Genomic DNA, 8,868 nt, shown 5'->3' with positions numbered 1-8,868 from the left:
GTTATGGAACTCATTGCCTGAATGGAAGTGGTGGCAGAAGCTTTCATCACATTTACAACATATGTTCACTTTGGTGAACCTGCACACCAAATGCTCCATCATCTGATCTAATGTTCGGGTTCCTATCTCCCTGCCAACCTAGTTTACTCCCTCACAAAGCTGCCTACAAGAACATTGGTCTCTCTCCAGCTCAGTTGTAATGCATCCCTTTTGTACATGTCACATCTTCCCCAGAAGAGTTCCCAATGGTCCACAAATCTGAAACCCTGCACCAAATTTTCAGCTACATATTTGTGATTCATATATTCCTATTTTCACTCTCATTTAAACAAATCATGGGCCACAATATAGCCATCCCTACCATTGAGGCCCTGCTTTTTAGCTTTCTTCCTTTTTTCTTTTTTTAGCTTTTTTCACTCTTCCTTTATCCGATACATCTCATTACTGTCAATGTGTACTATGACTTCTGGCTGTTCACCTTCCCACCTGAAGAGATCTGTGGACTTACTTTTGGATATGAGATTGTTTTGAAAGGACTAGCAAAAAATATACATTCTTAAAGTTATGTAAATTTATGGTAGTTGACTTTGTATAAATATTCCATGTAAATAATTAATAGCTTGTACAATTTTACATATGTGTAAAATTGTTTGATGGGGTGTAAACAGATACCGCATGTACAGTGGCATGCAAACGTTTGGGCATCCCTGGTCAAAACTTCTGTTACTGTGAACAGTTAAGTAAGTAGAAGATGAACTGATCTCCAAGAGTCATAAAGTTAAAAATGAAACATTCTTTTCAACATTTTAAGCAAGATTAGTGTATTATTTTTGTTTTGTACAATTTTAGAGTGAAAAAAAAGGAAAGGAGCACCATGCAAAAATTTGGGAACCCCAAGAGATTTGAGCTCTCAGATAACTTTTAACAAGGTCTCAGACCTTAATTAGCTTGTTAGGGCTATGGCTTGTTCATAGTCATTGTTAGGAAAGGCCAGGTGACACAAATTTCAAAACTTTATAAATACCCTGACTCATCAAACCTTGTCCTGACAATCAGGAGCCATGGGCTCCTCTAAGCAGCTGCCTACCTCTCTGAAAATTAAAATTATTGATGCCCACAAAGCAGGAGAAGACTATAAGAAGATAGCAAAGTGTTTTCAGGTAGCTGTTTCCTCAGCTCATAAAGTAAGTAAGAAATGGCAGTTAATATTGAGAAATATATCTGACATAACCACTATATATACCTGAAATATAATCACTATGTATTAGCTATTTACTATACTATGTAATCACTTCTAGGAATATTAGTATGTATTATTTTACTAGAAACATTTTGTTATGTGTTGTTTTCACTAGATACTTTGTACTCTCTTAGCTGCAAATTATGGCACTTACAGAACACCTGTTTGTTTAGCAGCACTATTAGCTGAGATGTATCCCATGTATTACACTCAGCCTTTGTTTAGTACGAGATAACAGTGGCAGACAGGATGCTGTGAGCAGGAATGTAATGTGAGGGAAGTTGTCTGGAAAACATAATCTTGGCCACAAATAAGGCCCCAATGCGAATGGGTGAAAAATAATGGTGACGCACTGAGAGCTAGGCAACAGCAATTGATTAGTTAATATATAGATGATATGCAATAAAAACTTGATTGGGTATGCCGATGAAGCCGAAATGTAACTGAGATAAGTAATTACTATAAAGAATGCTGTACACCGGAGCTCGGTGGGCTTTCGGTGACAAGTTCATTGATTGCCTCAGCCTTTGTTTGCAAATAAAGGTTTAAACTTCTCGAAGAATTGTCTGCGTCTCCTGGTCATTTCAAGTAACCAGGACGTTAACAGGAATGGTGGAGATCAAGTTGAGGACTGGAGGACCAAGAAAACATTCCGAGAGATTTGTTCGTAGGATTGCTAGAAAGGCAAATCAAACCCCGTTTGACTGCAAAAGACCTTCAGAAGATTTAGCAGACTGTGGAGGAGTGGTGCACTGGTCTACTGTGCAGTGACACCTGCACAAATGTGACCTTCATGGAAGAGTCATCAGAAGAAAACCTTTTCTGCATCCTCACCACAAAATTCAGCGTCAGAAGTTTGCAAAGGAACATCTAAACAAGCCTGATGCATTTTGGAAACAAGTCCTGTGGACTGATGAAGTTAAAATAGAACTTTTTGGCCACGATGAGCAAAGGTATGTTTGGAAAAAAAAGGGTGTAGAATTTCATGAAAAGAACACCTCTCCAACTGTTAAACATAGGAGTGGATCGATCATACTTTGGGCTTGTGTTGCAGTCAGTGGCACGGGGAACATTTCACTGGTAGAGGGAAGAATGAATTCAATTAAATACCAGCAAATTCTGGAAGCAAACATCACACCATCTATAGATATATAACATCGCTAAAGATGAAAAGTGGATGGCTTCTGCAACAGGATACTGATCCTAAACACACCTCAAAATCCACAATGGACTACCTCAAGAGGCGCAAGCTGAAGGTTTTGCCATGATCTTCACAGTCCCCCGACCTACACATCATCTAAAATCTGTGGATAGACCTCAAAAGAGCAGTGCATGCCAGACGGCCCAAGAATCTCACAGAACTAGAAGCCTTTTTGCAAGGAAGAATGGGCAAAAATCCCCCAAACAAGAATTGAAAGGCTCTTAGCTGGCTACAGAAAGCGTTTACAACCTGTGATGCTTGCTAAATGGGGTGTTACTAAGTACTGATCATGTAGGGTGCCCAAACTTTTGCTTCGGGCCCTTTTCCTTTTTTGTTATTTTGAAACTATAAAAGATGGAAATAAAAAAGTAATTTTGCTTAAAATATCAAAGAAATGTGTCATCCTTAACTTTATGCCTTTTGGAAATCAGGTCATCCTTTACTCGCTTAGGTATTCATAGTAACAGAAATTTTGACCAGGGGTGCCCAAACTTTTCCATGCCACTATACCTCTTTTTGACATTGACTTTTTAAAAACTTTTTTTTAAAAAGGAAAGCAGTGTACTAGATCTGGAATATTTATGTATTTTTAATAAACTGTGAACCATAGTCTATGATTTTCAAAACTTTGCTGTACTAACCACTATCGTCAGTTGACTATCATCAGTAAAGAATTCCTGGCCCCGATCACCTTAGTTTCACTATAGATGTCTAGTCCCTAGATGTCTATACACCTTCATCCCCCACCAGGAAGGCCTCAAAGCTCTCCATTACTTTTTAGACACCAGACCCAACCAGTTCCACTCCACCACCCCTCTCCTCTGTCCGGTGGAATTGATCCTCACGTTCAATAATTTCTTCTTTGGCTCCTCCTAATTCCTTCAAACAAAAGGTGTAGGTATGGCCACTCGCAATGGGTACCAGCTATGTCTGCTTTTTTGTCAGCTATCTGGAAGTCTATGTCAGCTTACACTGGTATCGCTCCCCAACTTTTCCTGTTACATCGTTGACTGCTTTGGTGCTGTTTCCTGCAACTTCATTAACTTTGCCTCCAAGTTCCACCCTGCCCTCAAATTTACCTGGTCCATTTCTGACACCTCTCTCCCCTTTCTCGATCTCTCTGTCTCTAACTCTGGAGTCAGCATACCTACTGATGTCTTTTATAAACCCTCTGACACTCAGTTACCTGGACTTTACCTCTTTCCTACCCTGTTACTTGTAAAAATGCCATCCCCTTTTCCCAATTCCTCTGTTTCTGCCACATCTGCTCCCAGGATGAGGCTTTTCATTTGCAGAACAAAGGAGATGTCCTCCTTCCTACACCATTAGTGCTAGCCTCACCCACATCTTCCATTTGGTACACATGTGCCCTCACCCCATCCTCCTGCCACCCTACCAGGGATAGAGTTCCTCTTGTCCTCACATACCATCCCACCAGCCTCCATGTCCAACACATAATTCTCTGTAATTCCTGCCATCTCCAATGGGATCCCATCACCAAGCACATCTTTCGCTGCTCCCCCCACCACCCCCTCTTGCTGCTTTCTGCATTCTCTTGTCCATTCATCCCTCCCCACTGATCTCCCTCCTGGCACTTATCCTTGCAAGCAGAACAAGTGCTACACCTGCCCCTACATCTCCTCCCTCACTACCATTCAGGGCCCCAAACGGTCCTTCCAGGTGAGGTGACACTTCACTTGTGAGTCTGTTGGGGTCATATACTGTGTTCGGTGCTCCTGGTGTGGCCTCCTGTATATCAGTGAGACCTGACGCAGATTGGGAGACCGCTTCACTGAGCACCTACTCTCCCTCCGACAGAAAATATAGGATCTCCCAATGGCCATACATTTTCATTCCACTTCTCATTCTGACATGTCAGTCCATGGCCTGCTGTCCTGCTGGATGAGGCCACACTCAGGTTGGAGGAGCAACACCTTATATTCTGCCTGGGTAGCCTCCAACCCAATGGCACGAACATCAACTTCTCAAACTAACAGTATGGACCCCTGCCTCCCTCTCTCACCTCATCTTGTTACCTGCTCATCACCTCCCTCAGGTGCACCTCCCTTTCCCTTTCTTCCATGACATTCTGTCCTCTGTCAGATTCCCCCTTCTCCAGCCCTTTATCTCTTTTACCAACCAACTTCCCAGCTCTTTACTTCACCCCTCCCCCTCCCAGTTTCACCCATCACCTGCCACCTTGTACTTCTTCCTCCCCTTCCCCCACCTTCTTACTCTGACTTCTCACCTCCAGTTCTGATTCTGAGGAAGGGTCTCAATCCAAAATGTTGACTGTTTGCTCTTTTCCATAGATGCTGCCTGGCCTGCTGAATTCCTCCGGGGGAGGGGGTGGGGGGGGGGGAGAGGTGTGTGTGTGTGTGTATGTGTGAGGGGGAGAGAGGGAGAGATTTCCAGCATCTGCAGATCTTCTCTTGGTTTGTTCAATAAAGGTTGAACAGGATCTCCCAGTGGCCACACATCTTAATTCCACGTCCCATTCCCATTCTGATATGTCTATCCATGGCCTCCTCTACTGCCAAGATGAAGCCACACTCAGGTTGGAGGAACAACACCTTATATACCGGCTGGGTAGCCGCCAACCTGATGGCATGAACATTGACTTCTCTAACTTCCATTAATGCCCCTCCTCCCCTTCTTACCCCATCCCTGATATATTAAGTTTTCTTCCCCCCTTCTTTTTGTTCTCTCTATGCCTATCACTCTGCCTGTTCTCCATCTCCCTCTGGTGCTCCCCTCCCCCTTTCTTTCTCCCGAGGCCTCCTGTTCCATAATCCTTTCCCTTCTCCAGCTCTGTATCACTTTCACCAATCACCTTTCCAGCTCTTAGCTTCATCCCTCCCCCTCTGGTCTTCTCCTAGCATTTCGCATTTCCCCCTCCCCCTCCTGCTTTCAAATCTCTTACTATCTTTCCTTTCAGTTAGTCCTGACGAAGGGTCTCGGCCCGAAACATTGACAGCGCTTCTCCCTATAGATGCTGCCTGGCCTGCTGTGTTCCACCAGCATTTTGTGTGTGTTGCTTGAATTTCCAGCATCTGCAGATTTCCTCGCGTGAACAGAATCAGAATCAGGTTTATTATCACCGGCATGTGTCATGAAATTTGTTAACTTAGCAGCAGCAGTTCACTGCAATACATAATACAGCAGACAGAGAGAAAAAAATAATAAATATAATAAAACATAATAATAAATAAACAAGTAAATCCAGGAAATTATAGGCTGGTAAGTTTGACGACGGTAGTAGGTAAATTATTGGAAGGAGTACCATCTACAAGTATTTAGATAGACAGGGACTTATTAGGGAGAGCCAACATGGCTTTGTGCATGGTCGGTCATGTTTAACAAATCTATTAGAGTTTTTCAAGGAGATTACAAGGAAAGTGAATGAAAGGAAGGCAGTGGATGTTGTCTACATGGACTTCAGTAAGGCCTTTGACAAGGTCCTGCATGGGAAGTTAGTTAGGAAGATTCAGTCGCTAGGTGTACATGTTGAGGTAGTAAATTGGATTAGACATGGCTCAATGGGAGAAGTCAGAGAGTGGTAGTGGAGGATTGCCTCTCTGAGTGGAGGCCTGTGACTAGTGGTGTGCCACAGGGATCGGTGCTAGGTCCATTGTTATTTGTCATCTATGTCAATGATCTGGATGATAATATGGTAAACTGGATCAACAAATTTGCTGATGATACAAAGATTGGTGGTGTTGTGGACAGTGAGGAAGGTTTTCTAAACTTGCAGAGGGATTCGGACCAGCTGGAAAAATAGGCTGAAAAATGGCAGATGAAGTTTAATACAGACAAGTGTGAGGTATTGCACTTTGGAAGGAAAAACCAAGGTAGAACATACAAGGTAAATGGTAGGGCACTGAGGGGTGCAGTAGTACAGAGGGATCTGGGAATACAGATACAAAGTTCCCTAAAACTGGTGTCACAGGTAGATAGGGTAGTAAAGAGAGGTTTTGGTACATTGGTCTTTATAAATCAAAGTATTGAGTATAAGAGTTGGAATGTTATGGTGAGGTTGTATAAGGCAATGGTGAGGCCGAATTTGGAGTATTGTGTGGTTTTGGTCATTGAATTACAGGAAGGATATTAATAAGGTTGAAAGAGTGCAGAGAAGGTTTACAAGGATGTTGCCGGGACTCGAGAAACTGAGTTACAGAGAAAGGTTGAGTAGGTTAGGACTTTATTTCCTGGAGTGTAGAAGAATGAGGTGAGATTTGATAGAGGTATATAGAATTATGATGGGTATAGATAGAGTGAATGCAAGCAGGCTTTTTCCACTGAGGCTAGGGGAGAAAAAAATCAGAGGACATGGGTGAAGGTGAAGGGGGGAAACATTTAAAAGGAACATTGTGGGGGGGCTTCTTCACACAGAGAGTGGTGGGAATGTGGAATGAGCTGCCAGATGAAGTGGTAAATGCTTTTAACATTTAAGAAAAACTTGGACAGGTACATGGATGAGAGGTGTATGGAGCGATATGGTCTAGGCGCAGGTCAGTGGGACTAGGCAGAAAAATGGTTCGGCACAACCAAGAAGGGTCAAAAGGCCTGTTTCTGTGCTGTAATGTTCTATAGTTCTATGGTTAAATCAATTATGTATATTGAATAGATTTTTTAAAATATGCAAAAACAGAAATACTGTATATTAAAAAAAGTGAGGTAGTGTCCAAAGCTTCAATGTCCATTTAGGAATCAGATGGCAGAGGGAAAGAAGCTGTTCCTGGATCGCTGAGTGTGTGCCTTCAGGCTTCTGTATCTCCTACCTGATGGTAACAGTGAGAAAAGGGCATGCCCTGGGTACTGGAGGTCCTTAATAATGGATGCTGCCTTTCTGAGACACTGCTCCCTAAAGATGTCCTGGGCACCTTGTAGGCTAGTGCCCAAGATGGAGCTGACCAGATGTACAACCTTCTGCAGCTTCTTTTGGTCCTGTGCAGCAGCCCCTCCATACCAGACAGTGACGCAGTCTGTCAGAATGCTCTCCACGGTACATCTATAGAAGTTTTTAAGTGTATTTGTTGACATGCCAAATCTCTTCAAACTCCTAATAAATTTTAGCCACTGTCTTGCTTTCTTTATGATTACATCAATATGTTGGGACCAGGTTAAAACCTCAGAGATCTTGACACCCAGAAACTTGAAACTGCTCAGGCTCTCTACTTCTGATCCCTCTTTGAGGACTGATACAAGTTCCTTTGTCTTACCCTTCTTGAAGTCCACAATCTGTTCTTTCGTCTTACTGATGTTGAGTGCCAGTTGTTGCTGTGGCATCATTCCATTAGTTGGCATATCTCACTCCTGCACGCCCTCTCGTCACCACCTGAGTTACAACAATGGTTGTATCATCAGCAAATTTGTAGATGGTATTTGAGCTATGCCTAGCCCCACAGTCATGTGTATATAGAGGGTAGGTCAGTGGGCCAAGCACACACCCCTGAGGTACGCCAGTGTTGATCATCAATGAGGAGGATATGTTATCACCAATCTGCACAGACTGTGGTCTTCTGGTTAGGAAGTCAGGGATCCAATTGCAGAGGGTGGTACAGAGGCCCAGGTTCTGCAACTCCTCAATCAGGATTTTAAGAATGATGGTATTAAATGCTGAGCTATAGTCGATGAACAGCATCCTGACGTAGGTGTTTGTGTTGTCCAGGTGGTCTAAAGCTGTGTGGAGAGCCATTGAGTTTGCATCTGCCGTTGACCTGTTGTGACGATAGGCAAATTGCAATGGGTCCAGGTCCTTGCTGAGGCAGGAGTTCAGTCTAGTCATAATCAACCTCTCAAAGCATTTCATCACTGTCGATGTGAGTGCTACCGGGCAATAGTCATTAAGGCAGCCCACATTATTCTTCTTAGGCACTAGTATAATTGTTGCCTTTTTGAAGCAAGTGGGAACTTCTGTCCGTAGCGGTGAGGGGTTGAAAATGTTCTTGAATACTCCCGTTAGTTGGGTGGCACAGGTTTTCAGAGCCTTACTAGGTTCTCCATTGAGACCTTCTGCCTTGCGAGGGTTCACTCTCTTTAAAGACAGTCTGTGACAGAGATCACAGGGTCATCAGGTGTAGCAGGGATCTTCACAGCTGCAGTTGTGTCCTCCCTTTCAAAGTGTGCATAGAATGCGTTGAGTTCATCTGGTAGTGAAGCATCGCTGCCTTTCATACTATTGAGTTTCGCTTTGTAGGAAGTATTGCCTTGCAGAACCTGCCAGAGTTGGTATGCATCTGATATTGCCTCCAACTTCATTCAAAATTGTCTTTTCACCCTTGAAGTAGCCTTCCCCAAATCATACCTACTTTTCTGGTACAGGCCTGGGTTGCCAGACCTGAATGCCACAGATCTAGCCTTCAGCAGACAACGTACCTCTTGATTCATCTATGGCTTTTGGTTTGGGAATGTACAGTAAGTCTTT

The sequence above is a fragment of the Hypanus sabinus genome, chromosome 16, assembly GCF_030144855.1.
Source record: "Hypanus sabinus isolate sHypSab1 chromosome 16, sHypSab1.hap1, whole genome shotgun sequence".
Classification (NCBI taxonomy): Eukaryota; Metazoa; Chordata; class Chondrichthyes; order Myliobatiformes; family Dasyatidae; genus Hypanus; species Hypanus sabinus.
Note: the sequence above shows the minus strand (reverse complement) of the source record.